The sequence below is a fragment of the Meleagris gallopavo genome, chromosome 11 (genome assembly GCF_000146605.3).
Source record: "Meleagris gallopavo isolate NT-WF06-2002-E0010 breed Aviagen turkey brand Nicholas breeding stock chromosome 11, Turkey_5.1, whole genome shotgun sequence".
Taxonomy (NCBI): Eukaryota; Metazoa; Chordata; class Aves; order Galliformes; family Phasianidae; genus Meleagris; species Meleagris gallopavo.
Window position 1 is genome coordinate 20,970,016 of NC_015021.2, and position 21,691 is coordinate 20,991,706.

At 38.3% G+C, this 21,691-nt stretch overlaps 1 long non-coding RNA gene across 2 annotated transcripts; it reads left to right on the forward strand.

Moving 5' to 3' along the window:
• The first annotated feature begins 45 nt into the window (after positions 1-45).
• LOC104912711 lies at positions 46-20,788 on the forward strand. Of its 2 annotated transcripts, none has more exons than XR_004160878.1 (5): positions 46-276; positions 388-512; positions 4,987-5,138; positions 7,603-7,672; positions 14,746-20,788. It is a non-coding gene; the product is annotated as an uncharacterized LOC104912711 (long non-coding RNA). The 2 variants fall into 2 exon arrangements; XR_004160877.1 differs by lacking the exon at positions 14,746-20,788 and adding an exon at positions 9,131-9,605.
• Positions 20,789-21,691: the final 903 nt, after the last annotated feature.

The following is a 21,691-nucleotide window of genomic DNA, read 5'->3' on the forward strand; positions in this document are numbered from 1 at the left end:
CTTTCTAAAGCTGACTATCTTTTATTTTATGCGCAAACACAGGTAGGCTTTAATTGTCGTGATTATCCTGAAAAATGAATGCTTGCTTACAGAAGAAAGCTATTATTACAGCACTCTTGGTCAGCTGAGGTCACAGTGTGGGAGGATTCTGAGTCGAGGCAATTGCAAGCATAGTGAGAAGGGAGGGAGAGTCCACTGTGTATTGTGCAAGATTGAGTACATCTGTCCTGCACTTTCCAACCAACAATAAAATAGGAGAATGAACTGCTTCTAAAGGTGATCAACAAAACAATGTTGGGAAATCATATTCTGGAAACATCGAATATACTCTTGAGCTTGAAACTTCAAGGGAGTATTTATTTTTATTTTTATTTTTTACATTTCCAGATCAAAAATAACTACCGAAATGTCAGAACTTCTGCTGGGATGCAAACTGTGATTGATGAGGATTATTTGTAGAGAAAGTTGAGATGCCAATGGGAAAGAGAATCTGTACTGGTACCAACAGTGACGTGAGTATATACATGTCTAATCTGTTGCTAGCAGGATCTTATAAAAATGAGATAGATTATTTATTAGGAAAGAGAGTCTTAGTTTTCTTTTTCTTCCTACATCATTACGTTAAAATACCTACACACATTTTTACTTATAACAGTTTGCTCATATGGGATCATGTATTTACATATCGTAATGGCTGGTCACTGGAGCACAAGATCATTTCTTTATTTAGCTTGTGCACTACAGCCGTGTGTTTCCATTTTAATAAAACAGTGTGTCCCTGAGCCATGATTAGTATGCGAATTTTCCAAGGTAAACTTTTCTATTTGAAGAGAATCACTTAATAGCTCTCTGCATTTTACTACGCATTACCTTCTCTTTTTATGCCACCGCTCTCTCCTCTACTGCATGACATAAGCAATGGAAAAAAACAAGCAAAAAGTATCCTCATAAAAGATTGCCAAGGGATATCAAACGCACTTTGAAGGCCGTTATCTCCTAAATATGGGTACTCACTCAAGTGACTTTGGGACTGCAGAACTTACACAGCCAAAATTTGGCTCCATACATGCATTAAAAACAAGTTATAAACACTTGGAAAGGCTATAAAATTTGCTTTTTCAAAGTTTCAAAGTCATACAAACTGAATCAGTGCAATACTGCAAAGAAGGGGATAGGAAATCAGAATGTGCCATGTGTAACGAATAGGGGAAAAAAACAAGTGTATATGGGAATATGTGAGGAGTTCAGATTTTGAAGTCAAAGGCAGTTGTGTTTGAGGCATTTTGTTTGTCTGCCAGGTTATCTGCCTGCCTCCGTGTTGGGTGGTTTAAAAACCTGAGTGAAGCAGAGCTGACAAAACTATTTTGGTAGGCGTAGATGGTCGTTACCACTACTAAGTGCAGCATTAACGCTGCTGAGCCTTTGATCAACTTGTTGCCTAAACCTTGAGTGACTTGTCATTTCTTTCTAAGATGGAGATGGAGTGAATCTTAGTTAGCTGCTTGTCAAAACTGTGACTAATGAACAAAGGATTCTGAGAAATTACTGAAAGAGGCTCTTTTCCTTGCATCTTAGCTCTTCATCGTGTGATGGCAGTGGCTGTAAGCCGTGGTTGCATCATGTTGCTTTCACTTCCTTTCTTTGTTTTGTAAAAATGAACAAGGACAGACATGGAGCAAACCAAATGAGTGAGATATTCACATCTGGGAGACACCACAGAATTAACTGCGGTACCCGTGGCTCTGTGAGTGTTTGGAACTGTTTGAGAATGAGTGCAAGAGGAAAAAGGAATAAGAGGCAACTCCCCAGGCATTACATTTTCAGTCAGTTCTGGGTCACCTGTGAATATCCTGCCCAAGGACTCGTGAGGATGTACCTAACTGAAAACAGAGGTTTTCAGGACATGGCTATTTTGTAGGATTTAAACAAAACAAATTAATTTCTTACAGTGCAGGTGGTGAGGCACTGTAAAACATTACTTTGTTTTGTGGTCGATGCCCTGTTCCTACAGACTTTTAAGGCAAGTCTGGGCAACCTGGTCTAGCTGTGGTGTCCCTGCTCTTTGCATGGGAGTTGGACCACATGGCCTTCAGAGGTCCCTTCCAGCTCCAAGGATTTTATCATTTTAAAGCAATATATTTGTTATCACTGACTTCTAATGCCCGTTCAAAATTTAGATGATTTCTGGATTAGTGAAAGAAATCTAGCATTTTGTCAACATTTAAAGGGGATAAGCAGAATGGTAGTGTAATTATACAATTATCAGCCTGATAGAGATTCCAGGTCAAATAAGGCAATGACTGAATACAAAGCTCATCAGGCACAGAAGTAGAAGTCTAATTAATACCAATCAAATTCAAGTTTGTGAAGACTAGATCATTACCCAACATAACAAGATAACTATGTGTAAGATAATAGCCTTTTATGAATAAGTGACAAGAAAAGACAGCTTTATTTGGGATTAATTTAAAAAAGAAAAGCTGGAAATGCACATGGCAAATAATGCGAAAACTTGATTACCTGCCAAGACCATAACTGTGCATAGTCATAATGGAGACAACCACCCAGAGGTGCAGTGTGGGTCATCAGCACCCCACAGGTACTTTCAAACCCGCACACCATACCATGCAAGGGAGTACAAAAAGATAGCACACAGCATGGTTGTTGTGACCAGCTGGTAATTCATTCAGTAATTAATCACAGAATTTGCCCATATTAATTCGCTATTTCCCATTTTCCCCTCCCTTTCTGAGCTCCCTATAGTTTATCTTCGTCACCTGGTCCCATCTGAGTGATGCCATGACATATTTATCAATCATTTTCACCTGATAAAGCTTTCAAATTTGTTCAATTCCAAACTGTTCATCCTTCAATGCATAACATCACATTTCATGCTCTTAGGTTATAAACAGCATCTACTATTTATTTGTCAAATGTCATCTGCAAATTTCTCTGTGATATTGCTGCCCTCTTCTTTGTACAGTGTATCCCATTTTCTCAGCCAATTTCATTAGCATACTTCCATTTTTCTCCAGAGGACTACAGAAGACATCAAATAAGATCAGTTCTTAGATTGATTCTTCAGAAACTCCATATTTGAGTCTCAGATTTCCTTGCAGTGCAAATCAAAACAAACTTAAAAGTCTACCAGAAACTACATGGTGAACAAGGTTGAAAATGTATTATTTAGGCCAGCAGATAGAGATAAGATTCAGTTCTTGGACACTGGTACAGGAAAAATGTAGCTAGAATTAGAGGCATTTTAAAAATAGCTAGTAGAACTAATCGTGGTGTTTTACTGATTGTCTGGATTAGAGTATTTTCAGTTTTAAACAATATTTGCTAAATATCATGAGTTAATTTAAATCTGGAAATTAAGTCATGGATGTTGGTTTAAATGGTAACAGCTTTTTATTATTATTATTATTTATTTATTGAGAATTCCAACTTGATACTGAAGGTGTGTAGAATTCCCAATGGACTGACCTGCACCTACTCCCTCTACATGGAATCTGTGAACGTTGAGCTTCACATACAAGCTCTTTAGAAGCCCTACCTTAATTGGTCTCTATGTTTTCCAGAGAGATACAACTCAGAATGCAATTTTTGTCTTCTAATATTCTCTTTGATGTTGCATGAAATTATCTATTTTAACTACCCCATTGATCCGCAACACCTATGGTCTTTTGGACTGTCCTAAGCACAGATACCATTGATCTTTTGTTTTCCATGCAAATTCATTCTATACACCTGTGTAAAACCTGACAAATCATTTATAGGACAATTTTCAGAAAGGGTATGCTTTCAGTTAGAGTTGTAGGCACAAACGCCATCTCTTATAATTAAACCTTAGGATTTTGACAGAAGGCTTAATTCTCTGGTTAAATCGGCAGCATCCATAAATCAGAACCTGAAGTGTGAAACTGTATGTAAAGTCTCGCATCCATCTCCATTTTTTTATATTTGTTGCAATGCTTTGAGAGAAGTAATGTTTTGCTCTGGACGAGGAATGCCGTTAGGGCACTCAGCTATGTGATCAGTCAGCACACTTTTCCAAAGAACGGGGCACACTGTGCCATGAAATACAAAGCAGAGACATACAAGTTCAAACGTAGAAGTTTGGATAAAGTAAGCTCTTGGTAGTTCTGCACCGCGTTTGCTTTAAGATGCCTCAGATCCTCCAACTGGACCAGGTATTCAGGACCACTTAATAAAAGGATAAAAGGGGCCATGGGTGCGGGTAGACTGCAGCAGAAGACAGAATCCTCTCCATTTTCTTTTTTTATAAAATAAGAACGGAGCTATGAATCACTGCAGCGTAGACAAATCATCTGAGGTGTCTTCAAACAGCTGCTTGACTGAGTGCTGTAATACTGCCTGTCGTTCAATGAAAAGAAATGCAGCTCATGCTTATCAGTCGAAGGAAATGTGCCTAAAGCCAAACTGAAACCCTTAACTTCATCAAACAACATGGTTTTAGAAGTTCCTCATTTAAAGCATTTGAAGCCTCCTCTGAGTAGTTGTACAGACCTCTGTGCAAGCCAAGTGGGTAACAGCACAACAGATTGGAAGGATCTGGAAAACAGATGCAGAACTACAAGGGTCCTGGGTCACCAGAGAAACTCCTAATTCTGAACTGCTGTCAAGGTTAGCACATTCAGGTTGGGAACAAAATGGAAAAGCAGTAGTGTATTGATGTCCATTTCCCACACTTGCCAACTCATACAGCCAGTGTGGACAAAGCATGCCAGCAGCTGGATCCCAATTGGTCTGGAGCACACCTTGAGTTGCTGGGTATTCCCCTTCTCATTTATACCACCAACTCAGCAGAAAGAACATCATGTTTGAAGCCTTTCCCACAAGGGAATTTCATCCTCTCCAAAACAAACAAACAAGCAACCCGCCAAAAAACAGAAATTAGGAGAGAAATCATGATATTCACATGCAAATATATTCACTTTTGTTATTATTATTTCTTTTGTACAGCCAATGAATGAGGAGCCTATCACTGCAAAGTCATCTGCAAAAAACTACTGATTCTGCCAGAGGAGAATTCTCATTGGGAAGCTGAGGGTCCCATCAGTACTTCTTTCTATCACTTTAGAAATTTTACTATGAAGACTAAAACATCTACAAAGGTAACTCTTGTTACTTTTCTGTTGTTTTTTTTTTTCTGTATGGATGCTGGTACACACATCTCAAAGATATTGCACTTAATGTAGAAAACAAGATATGATTCTGTTATCAACATTAGCTCTCTTTGTAGTGCTTTCTGGGGTTTGTGATGGCAGAAGATTGAATTTCCATGACAACATTACAAAATATATTCCTTTTTGGTTTGCTTAAGTTGGTACTCTTTGCCGAACCCAGCAGGTAATGCTGGCAACTGTGAAGCTCAGTGCATACTGAAGTCAAATGAGATCTTAACCATATAAAGATTTAGGATGAGACGCTTAAATGATTTTCAGGGCTGCAATGAGCACTAGCCAAGAAATCTGTTCTCTCTTGATTTATAGTAGTCAAATATAAGGGGTAAAAATATAAGATAGCATTATTTCATTTAGTAACCATAATGAATTCTGGCATGTATCTGCAGCTGAAGATAGCACACTTGGCCCTACTGTTGCTTTCAAGGCTGTTACAAATATTCAGTTACAAATTAATTACAAGTATTTGAGTGTAAAGGTCTTTTTGGAGGAAGGCTATTTGAGTCTATTTGAGCTTTGTGTCTAACTCAAACGTGCCATGTAATTTTAGCATCTTATTTCCCTACTACATGTTTGTCATTGTAGGTTTGTCCTATGAGACTCAATCCTTTTCTATAAAGTTCTCGAATAAATATTTGTAATTCAAAAGAGGAAAACAAAACAAAAGAACAGAGAAGGAAACAATGAGTCTCCAGTATCCAAACACTTTCATTAAATAAAATATTAAACATTTATCAGGCAAAAAAAAACATCCTTTGCCATCAGTATCTAAAATCATGCCACTAATATTTCTTTAAAAAAGAAACTTTCTACAGGGTTTCACCCAGCATAACCTAAACCTGAAATCTGTTAAATCTGCCATCTGTTTCCTATTGCATCATGCACTGAGTCAAACTTCCACAGTCTCGGGATGATGCAGAAAAGTGTGGGGAAAAAAACAACCCACAACCTTTCTGTATTAGATTGTCAACAATTACTTTGAATTATGTTCTTTTCCAAAGATAAGTCAAATTCATAATGTATGTGTTATGATTTTTGCCATGAAGTATTTATTAAAGTTTTGCTGATTGAAAACGCTTTTGACAGAGCTATCACCTAAACTGCAGCTCAAGACAGCGTTTCAAAACAGCTATGAACACTAAAGACCATAAATTATTTGTAGCAAAAAGAACTTTGCATCCTTCTAATCTCTATCTCAGCTCCTGCTGGTAGAGTCATCCGTGAGCCCACTGGTACTGGGCACTGCATGCACTCCTTGCTGAGCCACAGAGCCCAGTAAATCTGCTCCTCCCAGTTGTATCCCCTCCCTCATCCTGTTCAAGAAGCCTTGTTTATCTTTTAATGCTGGTTTTTCTGATGTTTTCAGCCAGAGCCAGGCTCTTAGCTCTATCACAGGTAGAAGAATCTTTTAAGCAGCATCCATTGGCTTTATTCTTTCTTATGTTCTTCATCTGCTTGTTTTTCCCCCACTGCTGCGCTCACTGTTTGAGTCCATGATAGTGCTGGGCAGAACTACAGTTACAGTTGGCTGGGAGAACAGCCAGCTTTCCCCTTTTCTATTTCTTCATTTCTGGTGACCATTTGCCTTTGTAATAGAAAGAATTCATGGTGTGAGGAGCATGCTTGTTGATACATTTCTAGCTTTGTCATTGCCCTGGAAACGTGAACGTTCTTTGCTTTTGGGGTAACTGCATTGCCATCGACACTCAGTGCCTATAGCAGGGCAGTTTTAATAGCTTAGCCCTCGCAGAGCCAATTCTCATCTGCGGAGAAAGGATTTATAATATCTTGCCTGTAATCAGGCTCAGTACAGGGCTGAGGAATGCAGTCTTTTTACGCCAGCTCTGCTTGTGTCAGTCAAAACCCATTAAGCTCACCTGTCACTTAGCATGTGATCTAATTCAGCCCTCGCAATTCCAGTGCAGCCAGTTTCAGCCTTGGCACAAGCTTTCAGTGCCAGATAATGATATTCTGAGACATTTAATTTCAACCCTTATAAAACTGCTTAACTGAACGTATCGCTCTCAGCTCCAAGTTTCTAAATGAACGTGCATTTCAAGCTCAGAAGAATTAAATTCACCCAATCCACAATGCTGCTTTCAGAGCCTCCCATATTCCAGCACCACGGTAGGGATGGGAAGAGATAAGCTAACTCAGTGGTTGTCTGCACACCCCCAGATTTGTCATTTTATGGTCTCTGTTCTACAGAAACGGGCACTGTAAGATGCCCAGTGGCACAGAACGTTCGCTGATGGAGGTTCAGCCCTGGGATGCTCTCAGGAGGTCAGAGCTACTGGAGCGGAGGCTGCTCCTGATGTGCACTTGAAGGGAAAGAAAGGAGACCATGAATTCGCACCACAAAGCACTGTTTGTCTATTTACACATTTTCTTACAGGTTCTTCATTTTTCAAGCTCAGCAAGGTGATTGAGGCTCAGGAGACTGTTAGAACCCTACAGGGAAAGAGGTGTGTCTTTATTTTAAACTTTTAGCTAGTAGCTCAAATGCCAGTGACCTTATGCATGTTAATTTTTTTCTAAAGCCCACTACCTCAACAACAACCATTACCAGAGCAAGAAAAGTGACAGATTTTAGATGGCAGGATATACAGATGCATACATACACACCCAAAGCTCACACTGTAAGACTTGCTTGGAATGGGAAGTACTACAATGCCACACTTAACCAGCCAGCACCTATGTTCAGGAGCACAGACATATTCCTATAATTACAAATGCTTTAGAATGTCTTGATATATAAAATAGCCCCCCGTATTCATATACCTATCCTTACATGCTGTCAAAAGTTGTTTCCTTGTTTTAAAAACCTGCTCATTAGTATTTAGAAATTTTTTGCACCCTTATTTTTGGTCTTAAAGTTGATCAAGAGAGGACCAAAAAATCCCTGAATTTTATTTTGAAGTAAAAAAGGTTTTAGAAGCTAGTATACAAAAGCTATCAAAATCCCTAATTAAAACCCCAGAGATTTCTGAAAACTCTAAAAAGCACTTATCTTTTCAGAAGGTATATCTTTGTTCCCAGTGTATCTGCACTCATAAACTGAAAATAGGTGAACACACTTTAGGCTGTATAAATTATTGCCTAAAAACCCATGCAGTGTGCACAGATTCATTTAATTACAAAGGTATTTTTCCAAATGTAACAAACATTTCCTGGCTCAATGTGTTATCTTCTTTACAAGCCTAAATATCTCCTGGATGCAAGAGTTGCAAAATATATCAACAATTTTTTACCCTTTTGCTACACTTCAAAACCAAATTAGTTGTAAATTCAATAAATGAAGTTACAGGTAAAGCAAAAGGGGGGAAAAAAAAAAAAAAAAGAGAATTTCTCTAAATAAAAGGAAAAATCATAGCCTATTATTTTCTGCAGAAATGCTAATATCCCTCTACATCACAAGGACTTTTGAACTACATTTCTATGGCTGCTGGTGGGGCGTCAGTTTATTTCTCTGGTGTATTAAAGAGAATAATTTATCTCTCTGGGAAAAAAAAATAATCATATGCAAATATCTTTTCCAAATAGAAACATTCTATTAAAATTCACATTTGTGAATAATATAAGTTTTGGGTAGCACGCTGATGACAGCATTTATATAAGCAAAATGCAAATAACATATTCCAGATGATCATTACATTAATTCCATTTTGCCTTTGCTTGGATGGTAGCAGCTGATATTAGGTATTATTCTCAAATATGTGTGCTTTACCATTATTTCATGTAGCGACACTTCAGGCAGTACCAATTTCATCCCTGTTTGTTTCTTCAGAATTTCAGAGACTAGAGTTAATGAATTTACTTATGCAAACCCCTCTCCTTTCCTTTTCGCTGCATTCCTTCAAAGGCCACGTGTTAGCTTGTACAGAAAGTGGAAATAGAAATCAATTCAGATTTTTTTTTTCCAGTTTCTAATTTTAGGGGGACAGCTAACATAGAAATACTGCTCTGCACCTCATCTCCATCTCTGTGGTTTTCAAGACTCAAAGACAAGGGTACAGCTAACCTGACCTAGTGATGGCTCAAGGCGTGCTCAGTGGCATTCAGTAGACGACCATAGTCATCATTTCAACCAGCTTTTCTCTAAGTCGCCTTAACTTTAATATTTTCAGTATTTTATTTGTACTAAAACCCGTGATTTTCTAGACTCTAGAATGCGAAGAATGGCATTTTTTACAACTACACAATTAAAACAAAGAGGCGATCCTTGCTGACCACAACTCTGGGCATTCTGAGTTGGCTTTGAAGCTAGATTTAATTAAGGCTTCAGAGCTCACGTCCACGAACCAGTGCTTGCTGCATTAGCAAGGTCTAATTACTTCCCAGTGCCCCAGGCACTGGATGACCCCTTCTCAGGCCGGGCAGCAGCATGGCAGCTGTGGACTGGAGTGATCCCTACCAGAGGGCTGAGCTGGAAGATCTGGGTCGCAGGAAATTACTTCGTTTAGAGCAGAAGATGATTATTAAAAAGCTTACAACAACTTATAAAAACTCAGACTTATAGCTGACTATTGGTGTAATTTACTTTTCCAGACTTGAGGCTGGCTACATTTATATTGCTGGATTTGAAAAAAAAAGGTCAAGTTAAGATATGTGTTGACTGCGTAATATTATTTTAGCATTCCCCTTGATCATATCTTCTGGAACTGTTTGCCCAGAGAGAAGCCGCAATGCATATACAGGAGTAGATCTGAGGTGAATATGCAATTGCTGAAATCCGTGAGACAGAATTTTAAATACTGGTACAGGTACATTGTGATGCCCTTACAGTACCTGTTGTGCTGTATATAAGGACGTGAGCTGCCAGAATGACTGAATATTACATGCAGGACTTTATAAAGGGTTGCTGCTAGTAATGCCTTGAAGAAAGCAAAGATGGTGATGTTTAGCAGCTGGGGATAGTTTAGGTTGTCTGATTCTATCCTAACTAAACCAGTGATCCTTAAAGCAAATCACAATGGATACCAGCAACTGAAATACATCAATCACAACATACTCAAAAGTCCAAAGAGTTAGAAAAACAACGCTGAAACTAAAAGGCGAGCTTCATTAAATATTGAAAATTCAGCCAGTGCTTCATGTAAAATAGGTACCAGATCTTCTATATTTGTTTATATACAAAATTATTTAACTTCTATATATTGCAGATGGGGATCAAATCCTCATTTTGTGACTTTTTTCATATAAAGTTGGAAATAAAATTTCAAATGATAAGTAATGACAGTTCATTTTGACTCCTATTTGCAGTTAAGTAAAAATATTCTTTCTAATATACTTTTGGTAAATCCTTGGTTTTTCTACAACAGGAAATGAAAATATTTGTATCACTGAGAAATGAGACAGCTACCAGGAGTATTAAGGCTTTTCCTTCAACCAAATTTATGAATTATCTCTGAAGTTACTATTATTTTTCACAACATTAAAAGCAGCTAGGAGAAATGTTCACTTCTTAAGATGTTCAAAATCCAGTTTTATACTTGTCTTAATCACTGCAAATCAGTTAATCGCATGTATAAACCACCATCTGCTCACCTATTTTTCAAATCTCTAAATGTAAACTCATTTTGATATTATGTTCAGACAGCACCACGTGTGTAAGAGATTTACACATAACTCCCCTAGGATTCAAGGCTTTTTGAGATGAATCAAATACTGGAGATGTATCCATACAACTCAGGTATCTCAAAACACTGTTACATGTCCAAAGTGACATCACAAATGACACAGACCGTGATGCCATACAACAAATTGTAGTGATGTGGTAGTTCCTAATTTCAGAGATTTGAAAAATTAAAAGTGTGAGAAAAAAATATATTCATGAATATAGATGCTCATTAGCTGGAATGGAAGTACTTTGGCATTTGCTACTGAATAGTCTTACCTTAAAGGACAAAAGTGAAAATAATGGAGATCAGTCTCTACAACCAGCTGCTGAAAGACATTGTTGACTTCAATTTGCACTGCTGACTTCAAATATTTGTGACTAACTACGAAGTTTAGAAATCTACAACAAATGCCACTAGATTTGCATGGCTTGTCAAGTCAGATACCCATACTGCTAAAGTAATTTTCCTGTTAAGCTAGAAAATGTATTAAATCTAAACCTTTTATCAAAAGAAAAATGAGATGTAGAAGGAAAAAAAAGCAACAGGCTCATATCACGATGTGATGACATGTCTATTCAATGGTCCTCTTTTCTGATGAATCTGATGGTTGAACTGGATGATCTTGGTGGTCTCTTCCAACCTTAGTGATTCTATGGTCACCATTTTAATTCAAAGTTCCTTCTTTAACATCTTCAGAGATGGCATTTTGTCAGGTGACTTGATCTGGCCTTGAGCTGAACTGCTCTGTTCTGTGTTTCAAAGCATTTGTCAGAATATTTTTGCCAGAAGGAAAACTCTGCAGAGCTACCTGCTTTTTTTTTTTTCATTTAGTAATGAGCAATTATAATGTATGCATGTGCACCACACATACCTAAGTAAGGAAAAAGCAAACCTCTCTTAGTTTTCAGAAAAGGCTTTACTGACACAGGTAGCTTATGCAAGGTTTCACAGGGAAATGGCTTAATGAACATAACAAGTTTGTAGAAATCCAAATTGTAAACATTCTCATAGCTTTAAAAGCAACAGCAGCAACAAAAACCACGAAGAAGCAAAGCCCTGTCCAAATTACGTTCAGCCCAGTATCGAATTCAAAGCCAGAGATTCTCTCTCGCAGGAACCCCATTAATACCCTGCTGAAACAAAGCTGAATTTAATTCAAACTCTGTGGGTAACGATGTTGTCTACTTTCCTCTTTACAGTTACACTACAAAAACTCAGGAATTAGCTTTAAGACTAGCCACCTGGTATTGCAACAGACTGCCAAAACCTGAAAGTATTCTTTCAAGTTTTTTTATTATCCTTTTTTAGGCTTAGTATTCCTGGAGATGTAATTTCACAAAATTTTGTTGCTTTACAACAAAACTCTACATATATTTTTTTCACCCACAAGAAAATCCCAGATTGTTCCCCTCCTCCCCCCCCCCAAAAAAAATCACTTTTATCCTTGTCAGTCCTACACCGTTTACTTGCTGGAGACAACAGTCATCAACAGTACAGTCAACAGGAGCAGTTAATGAACTTACAGCAAATTGCTCAGTTTCTAGTGAATCCTCACATTCAAACACATACCAAGTGCAACTCAGTGGACTCTCACTTCAGGAAACAGTTTACTGCCTTTGTATTTTCAGGAAGGCAGAATGATGGGGACAGTATGTCGACACAAATCTCCCATTACAACATGAGAGATTTCTCTACTCCTCTTAAAATCTAAAGAGTTTGGTAACTTTTGTTTGAGTATATATGAAGATTTTCTTCAACTTCTGTAGAAGGAGATAAAGGTATTTTTCTGTTCTAAGGAAACAGATAACCGCTGCCATTTGTTAGATTAACAGTTTCTCTTCTCTCCCCCCTTCTCCGCCTGTACTAAAGCCTGGCTATAAGATACTGGCAACAAAACAGCAAACAATTGGTTTGACTTGACTCTGAAACCATTTCAACACTTTGTAGTTGAATAAAAAGGTAAATTTCCACCATGGATACCTCCACTATGATTCCAATTGAACTACAGTTTGGCTCCAAATTGTGAGAAAGCCATGTTTGCAGGCAAAGCATGCGGAATTCATGCAAACAAAATTGAAATGATAATTGACTGAGAGTTTTTGAATAAATGTTGTATTTGACCTAGTCAATACCTCTCCATGTTCCCATGTTCTCAGTTCTGTTTGTCCAAAATAAGGATTTGTCCTGAACATTTAGATTACACTAAATGCAAGCACTAGCATAGGCACGTGCACAAAGAATTCCTCACTAGGAATTGTTTCTCTTTAACACAAACTATATAACGTAAAAAATTTGATTATAAAGATGCTGCTTGTGAGAGCCCAGGTTGTTTGCATAGGCTGTGTGATACTTGCACTCAGCAGCATGTGCTGCTCCCTCCAGCCCAGACATAAAGCAGCAAGGCAGCTGATGAGCTGCGACGTAATTCTACTACCTGTCCATTCTGTAGCATTAGTACACAGAGCACAAGGATGTACAGTCCCAACCTATGCTCCCATTGCATGACCAAAATGGAAATATGTGTGAAATCCCTTTACTAAGTGTCCTGAATTGCAAGTGCTAGTCTAGGAAATGCTCTATTTCTGTGAATTTACATTAGTATTGCTGCAGCGCAGTTTATGGTTGGCTTATAAGGGAAAAGTGCCTACATTGTCTCAGTGCAGTGTAACCAATGGCATACTGGACCATGCTCATACCCTTCTCTAAAAGTATGATTACATATAGGTATAAGATTAGTCCACATAAATCATCTTGGGTCCATTCTTGAAGTGAACACCGTGGCATATTGGTTCAGCTTCCTTAATTCACACCACTGACCTTGGTTTTACCTATTTACTATGTTCTGTGACTTTTTTTTTGAAAACTAGTATCAGAGTACAGCTGCTTAATGGAGTTCTCCCAGTATCCACCATGCCAGGTTTGACTCTTCTGGATTTCAGTTTATCCACTCAGAGGAATTTGATAAAGCAAAATAGAGTGCCAAACCATAATCATTGTCTTCCTTATGACATCTATCGCCTTTCTGTGATGGAGAATTTAAATCAGTGTTGTCTACCGTTAACAAGGTGCCAGCAACCTCAGGAAAAATGAAATCATAATAAAATATAGCTGCCAAAATGGAGTCACTGCCTGAATCTGGTCTTGGTTTCAATGCATTTCCCTTTTTGCTTGCAATGATTCACAAGGGTAGAGATATACGCTGCCAAAAGTGGCTGGCACCTAAAGAGCTTCATTATGCTTTTGTTATGTTTCTGGTGTATACTTTGAAATAAGTTTAAATAAGTTTTAACTGGCATTTAAAAACAGGCAGGGCGAGAGAGGTGATATTTCGATCTCTGTAAACCAAACCCATAACAAACCAAACACAGTTCTATTTTCCATAAAGCTGGACAAAGTCAGGCACGGGGACCAAGGTGAGAGAACAGCAAGGACTCTGAGTTAAGGACGTGGAGCAGTGGAGGTTTGCATCTCTGCCTGCATGCCCTGAGCAGAGCAGCCACTGAAGAAATCCAGCACTCCTTTCTTCTCCATGGAGAAGAAGCTGTGCCTTCACATGTCTTTTTTAAAAGCAGAGGTATGCATACAACCTTCCAGAAGTGAAATCACCATCACAGATAGGCTAGCATGAAGGTCAACGTTTTGAAAATGTCCTTGATAGCTTGCATGGGCTGAAAATGCTTCCACACTCTGTGGCCTCTCTGTACCTCCTGCAGCCATTGGCTACAGCTATGAAATGCGCTGCAAGATGCTTCTGAAGGAGTACTCTTTTGCAAGAGTAAATAACGCATCATACAAAATCTCCGCATTAGAAATACCCAGGTATTTATACATCTTAGATACAGAATATTGGTAGGTTTTGTTTTTTTTTTTTCCTTAGAATATATATATATATTTTTTAATATATTTTGGGTTTACAGGATTCTGCATCCACGTAAGGCAACTTTTTATCGCAAAAAGCTCTACAATGTGTGCCAAGCCAGAAGTCTGGAAGAGCTTCATGCAGTGCTGCTGTACTTTGACGTTCACAGGAATGAGCAAATGTGGGGAAAAGAAGCCCTGCACTAGAAATTGAACTTGTGAAGTCTCAAAATACTGACAGCGCTCTGAGCCGGTGACTCTGCCTTCATCCACACAAATTTGAAAGTTGAGGGGTAAACTCAAATATTGTTCTTGAAGGCTGCTTATAAGTCTCAGAGAGAAAGCAAGCTTCTACAGGGCTGGGAATGTGTAAATCTTCAGTATCAGGCAATGTGAGAGGGCATATTTCGGAACGGTTTTGGAAAGCTAAGTTTTGCAATCTAAAATAAAGACTAATCCTTTAGTCTCGTCTTTAGGCTAAGAATTAAGGACCTAGTTTCACCTCAGTACACTTTCAGAGAGTAAACAGGGAAGGAAAATATGATTCTGTCCTGAAGATTATCACGTATTTAGGCATTTTATGTCTCAGCACTGCAAACATTTAAAGAAGGAATCCACAAACTGCAATAATTTAACACTTGGTAAAGTCCCTGCAAGATTGGACCATTACTCAGGAAAATAATGGGGCCAAAAGTGTTAAATATGCATTCAAATGTAGAAGCAAGTGCATCTTTTTAGGTAGTTTTAAGTGTAGTAGTGCTCCTGAAAACCATCAAACCCTTCTGTGATTAGATAAACAAATCACAGCAGGTCACTCGGAGCCATAAGAGATGTGCAATCGCAATTAAACGAAGCCAGAAAGAAATTGAGAGAATGCACTGACTAGATAATGTGCAGCGATATAAAATATACGAACGCAGAAGTTAATGCATCACCTTTTAAACCAAGGGAATAGGTTGATAAGATGTGAGTGAAAATCCTGGGAAATCTCTCATGAAAAACAATATCTGATCCATTTATCTCACAATCAAGGGTGGCAAAATCTTTTTCTTCACTCTGAGACAGAAAGCATTAGCTGAGGTTTATAAAAGCTTCTTAGCTGGAAATCTGACCAGTCTTGAAGAGGCTGTTAAATGAAGATTACTGTAAACTGTGCTTCAAACTGTGTGAAATCATGGGAGGCAATTTTGATTGCTCTCAACAGAAAGAAATTCCACAGGGAGTGCAAAGGGAAGAAGCTGGATTTGTCCCAGGGCCAGGAAGCAAAGCACTGATTCCCAAGCAGCTGCTGCAACCCAAACACCCAAATGTTCTGCTGTTAAAGTCCACCCAAGCCCTAATGCTGGTATTTTTAATTGGGAAGGTGCAATACTGGAGACTCTGGGTGCAGTCTTCCTGCTTGTAACCCCTCCTTCAGGGTGCATGGATCTGATGGATCAGCATAACTCACACTAAGGTCATTGTTTTGAGAGTGGTTTGAACCTCAAGATAAATCATCCAGCATCATAACATATTTAGAACTAGTCCTTGTACTGGGGAAGACAATCACCTCTCAGATATATTCCTCTTACCACAAGATTCAGAGATATTTTCCATTTACCCTAAAAAATCAGAACAAACTTAGTAACAACAATCTAGACAAAAAAATCAAATAGGGAAGGTGAGCACTGTGAAATTACAGAGCACAGGAATCTTTTAGGAGAAATTATAGTGCAGGAAAATAGCAGAATAATGTTATTGAACACAAGCTTTTATTTTAAACTATAACTAATAATGTTTGTGCTGGGATTGTTTTTTAATTATAGCCCTAGTACAAGCACATAATTTGTTATGTATTTAGGGTCTATTGTGAATTGCAGATATTAATTAGATTGGGCCAAATGAAAACTTAGTAACACTGTACTGCTGGACACTCATTTTCGATCTCCAATAACATAAACGCAAATTAAAAAGGTCTGGTTACCCTGTGATTAACATTGAAACATAACTTGTTGGCTCTTAGAGATGATCTTAATGCTGAAATAGTTAATTATTTTAAGCTTGTAGTGGAAATGCTGTCAGGGCTTGGAGCAGTGATTAGGCACCTGGTGGGAAGGCAGGGCTAACCCAGGGGAGCTCAGGTGCATGCAATATACCTGAGTGACTGGAAGGGCTGGAGCCAGGAGGCACCCATTTCCAGACCTTATTTAAGGGTTGGCAGTGGAGGTGAGGCTATCTTGATGGAGATCCTTGCATACTTAAGGTCTTCTAAAGGTAAGCACTTATTTTTTCTATTCTTTGTTATGTATTTGCCCACTGCTATTGCATTTGAGTGAGCCCTTGCTTTTTGTGGCTTAGGATCTTGCTTCTCTGCGGTCATCGCTGTGCTTTCTATTGCATTACACTGCTGTATGTTGTATCAACTAGGTCAAGCATTAAAATGGACTATAAATGTAAGAACTAACATGAAACACTCCTAAAAGTGAGCGGTCACACTGTGTGGCTTAAAGGAGCAATAACTTATCAGTTACAGCAAACAGCGATGCACCTACAGTGAAACTTATGCTTTAACAGTTCTAATTTATTTTTATTATCTGGTAGTCAGGAAGTCTGTAGAGTCTATCCTGTTAATGGTAATATTTTTTATTTTCGAATCAGTAATAGCTCTTCTCTTCTTGTATGCACAGTGTTATGAGTTCCTTTCTTGACATTTAACACGGTCCTTTCATCAGTTTAATGTCTTTTCTGCTTGTGTTTGGCAATGTGTGTTCTGCTTTTCCACTGCAGGGCTTAGGGTGACGTATATGTTTTACCTCAGGAGAACACAGTATTGTTACATAACTGCCATATTTTCAATGTCTTCTTTTACATTGTGCTTCCTCAATTGTATGCTGAAAGTGAAATTGTTTCTACGCAAGAAATATGATAAACTACCTATTCTTTCTGCCCTTGAGCCTCTATAAGGGATCTGTATTAAAACATCTTCTACCTAAGAGACTTCCTCATCTCCTCTTTCAAAAATTCTGAATGGGCTTTCGAATAATTGTCTTCTGTCAATGCTTAAAAATTGTTGCTTCACCTCAACTGTTAAATGCTGAAATTGAAAACTTCCCCATAAATATATGTTCGTAGTTTGCCAATGCAGCTATGAGTGGTTATTAATTTCTTCCATTCCCATACTGCTATCTTCTGATGCAGTGCTTCACGCAAAACAATGTGTGGAAAACAATAAACAAGGGACCTTCTTTAATACAAATTCCTGGCATTAAATGATAGCTTACCACTCTGAGATCTGATCTTGTATGAAAATTGCTTCTCACCCCACTACTTGAAGTGATGGAGCCTAAGGATATTTGCATCCTAACTTGTGTCTGAATGTCAACATATTATAGAAAGTGAATAAAATGTGAATCATTGCTTAGTATGCATAGGCTATTTGACATAGTTAGCATACTGATTTAAAAGCAGTGTTGGCTCTCTAGTTTTTATTCTGCCCACCTCATGCTCAGATAGTCTGAGGGGAAAAATAAAATGTATTTCTTGTGCGTTAAATCAGGAGAGCTGCAGTTGAAAAAGAGTATGCTGAAAGAACAATGTCCTTCCCTATGAAAATGCACACAGTGCATTGCAAAGTGTTGTCTCTTTGCTAGCCTGCATATTCTCTAAGCAGAGATCAGCAGATTTGGCTACAGAAATCAGATAGGAAAGAATCAAAGCTAAGACATCTTTCTGAAGTCCCATGCGGATCACCTGGGTTTTATTTTCACCCCCAGAGATCACCTCACCCACCTGTTTCTCTCAGAACTACATTATGCAGGGGAACACAGTTCCTCTTGTAAATGCCTTTTGCTCTAATTCTCAGCAAACACTTGCCTAATCTTTCCCCTTTTTGAATCTAAGTAAAAAAAAAAAGTCTTAATTACTCAAAATTCATCTTCTGCATCTCTTAATAGATGCTCATAGCAGTCTGAATCTCTTTGGGTTCCTAAGCAAGTGTACTAGTTTCTACTGAATCTAATAAGGTTTACATTCCCTGACCCTTGCTTGCTTCTGGGGATATTACCAGCAGAAGAAGCAATCATTCAGTTGGCTTGGAAAACTGAAGTGCTCAGCTGAGCTGATGAGATGTTCCTAGAAATTCCTGGAAGGGAGGAGATGCTCAGAGTGCTCAGGGAGACTCAGAGTCATAGCAAGGGCAGGGGGCATTGGTGGAGAGAACACAGCAAAGGAGGGAGGATGATCAGAAATCGAAGTGGTGCATAAAAGCTGCTGTTATGACAGTAAAAGCCCTATTACCAGGCTCTGTGAAATACTCCAGTGTTTGTGCTCATGATGCAATCAATCTCTTATTTCCATCAAAATGATAGAATAATCCAAATAGGAAGAATGCACTGCATTGCACAGCACTGTTTAATCATGGGGTTGGTTGCAGGTAACACAGAAAGGAAAGGAGGAAGTGTTGAGATCTGGGGTTTTCTTCATAATGGAGTTGGTGGTATGGTAGTCACAACCACACACCTTATCTTTAACCTTAAATGAAATGTTGCAAGAAGGACTTGGAAAGAAAGGAAGCAGGACTGCCCTGAGACTCAGCCACAGTTGGATTTCTCTTGTGAACTGAGAAGGAAATCAGTACTAGAATAATTGCTTGATTAATTATGGCATTGGTTACCCAAATTCTTACGCAACCTCTGTCTAAGCACCCCAAGCTGATCCCAGCTGTTCCTGCTCACCCTCTTGCTGGTGCCCTGTGTCAGTGGGATTACAACTTATGAGGGAGTTATCATCAGAGCTCCTGAGGACTTGCCCCTACTACTCTTTTGCATTCTGCTCTCTTTAGTTTAAATCTCTACAGGAAATAAACTAGTTAGAAAGCAGTCTTATCTCATGGCTACAAAGTGATTTATGCTCTTTTGACACAGTATTCTTCATGTTCACTGTTAAATTCCTGCAAATTCTTATAAGTTTGCAAGTCTAAGAAATGGACAAAAAATTGTATCTGGGACAAAAAAAAAAAACAACCCAAAATGTGATAGACAAAGGAGTACAGAAAGCAACTCTCCCTTTATACAAAAAGTCCTTGAATCTTGGTGTAAAAGTTCTCATGGCTGGCTGAGCTGCAAGCACCTCAAGCACTTCATTCCACTGAGACTACCTGGCAGCTAACCAGACACAAGGCATCAGGGAAGCCCTCATTCTCCCTTCTGCTTATGTTTTTCTTCCCGTCAAAACACAGCTTTGCTATTTACGCCTGGAACTTTCCTTGACATTTAGAACTGGCTGAAGCTGAGGTGTGGCAGTGAGCATATCACAGATGCACAAAGAGAAAAGAGATGCTGCCGTGTGGTTACATATCTACAGCTCAGTATGCCTGGTGCTAAAAGCAGAGTTGTTCCCAAGCCGTAGGACTCCCTGTCTCTCTCTAGAAGCTATTTTCATTATAGGCAATACAGACCATAAAATGTTTTGTTTGCTTGCTTTTTATTTTTTTAAATCGTTAGTTCCTTTCTTTACTTTTAAAATCTTTTGTATAGTTAATGACTTATGTGCTGTTACAATTTCGAGTTGCGTTTCCTTCACCATAATTTTCTGCATTAGGAAGAGAAACTTTTAATCTTTTATTTTTAATGATGATAAAAGAACAAGTTCTGCTTGGCTTGCCTTGGCACACTGTACATTTTAATGTATATTGATTTGTATAAATGTCTCATTTAGAGCATATTTTCGTTAGTATTAATGGTTCTTGGACAGTTAAGATTAGCCCTCTTGTAATACTGCCAATCTCACTGGTCAAAGTTGAGGAACACATTACTTTGTTTTGAGATGAAAAAGGAAGACGAAGAGACAGCTGCTGAGGTTGGAATATCAAAGGATCAATGTCCTCAGTAGGAACAGAGAGCCATGGTCTGCAGGAGAGCCACTGCAAAATTCTTCCTTATATTGACTAGAAGTGGAAACTGTGTGCTTACTCTTACTAATGATTTCAGGATTTTATTAGGAAGAGAACTTAAGAAACATTTTTTGAAGGTGAGCTGGAACCCAGTAGAACTTTGTTGCTATCCAGATATCTGTATATAATTTTTAACTATGTTAAATAAAGAAAACAGCTGTTCTCATTTCCAATACCAGTTTTAAAGAAACTTCTTAAGCCTCTGTTCTCATAACACAGTGACAAAAATACCACTCATTTGCTGAACTTGTTGCCTACTGTGATCTAGTTGGACAACAATGCTTTATAAAATCTCACATATGGACTTCTTAACTATGTGAATACATGATCTCTTGTCATCCAGTTATAATCCCAAACTTGCCTTAAGTAAAAGCTGAGGACATATATAACAAAATATATATATCCCATTATAACACCTAATACAGACCAAAGTATCTGCCTATCTAGCTACTCTCTACTGCCATCTTCTCCAGTATCCTACTTCTGTTTTCTTCCCCTTGAGCCTCCACCTTACCTTTTCCCTCACAATGGTGAACAATAGCTTAATAAAATTACAGAATTGTCTATAACAGATATAACTCTCCAGTAAATTGTTGCAGACTGTGACTGATATTTGTCCAGTATTTACAACTGCTATCAGTGTGGAAAATTTTCCTTGCTGAGCAAGAAGCGTTTCGAACTTTCATTTCTGACTGCAAAATCCTCGGTGTAAGATGGGGAATCCTTAGTGCAGGTATCCTACAAGCTATGTGCTAGATAAATCCCTTTGCTTTCTTCAGAAAAATGGAAAGCAGAAAACCTTTTGGATTCATCTGAAATCCTCCAGAGACGTTGCTACTTGCAAATAGAATTGGTCAAGCCCTATTTTCAAAAGCTGCCCTTCATACAGCCATCTTCTTCTACCATAAAGATTATTATCTGAAAACATTAAAGCTGCATCTTCAGAAATACTTCCTGAACCATTCTACTTTTTTTCTGTGCCTCTTACCACAGTGAAATCATTTCAGGGACAAATTGTCCATTTGTAACTTGATCCATGTCTTTTATTTCACTTTCCACTCATACAACACAATTAG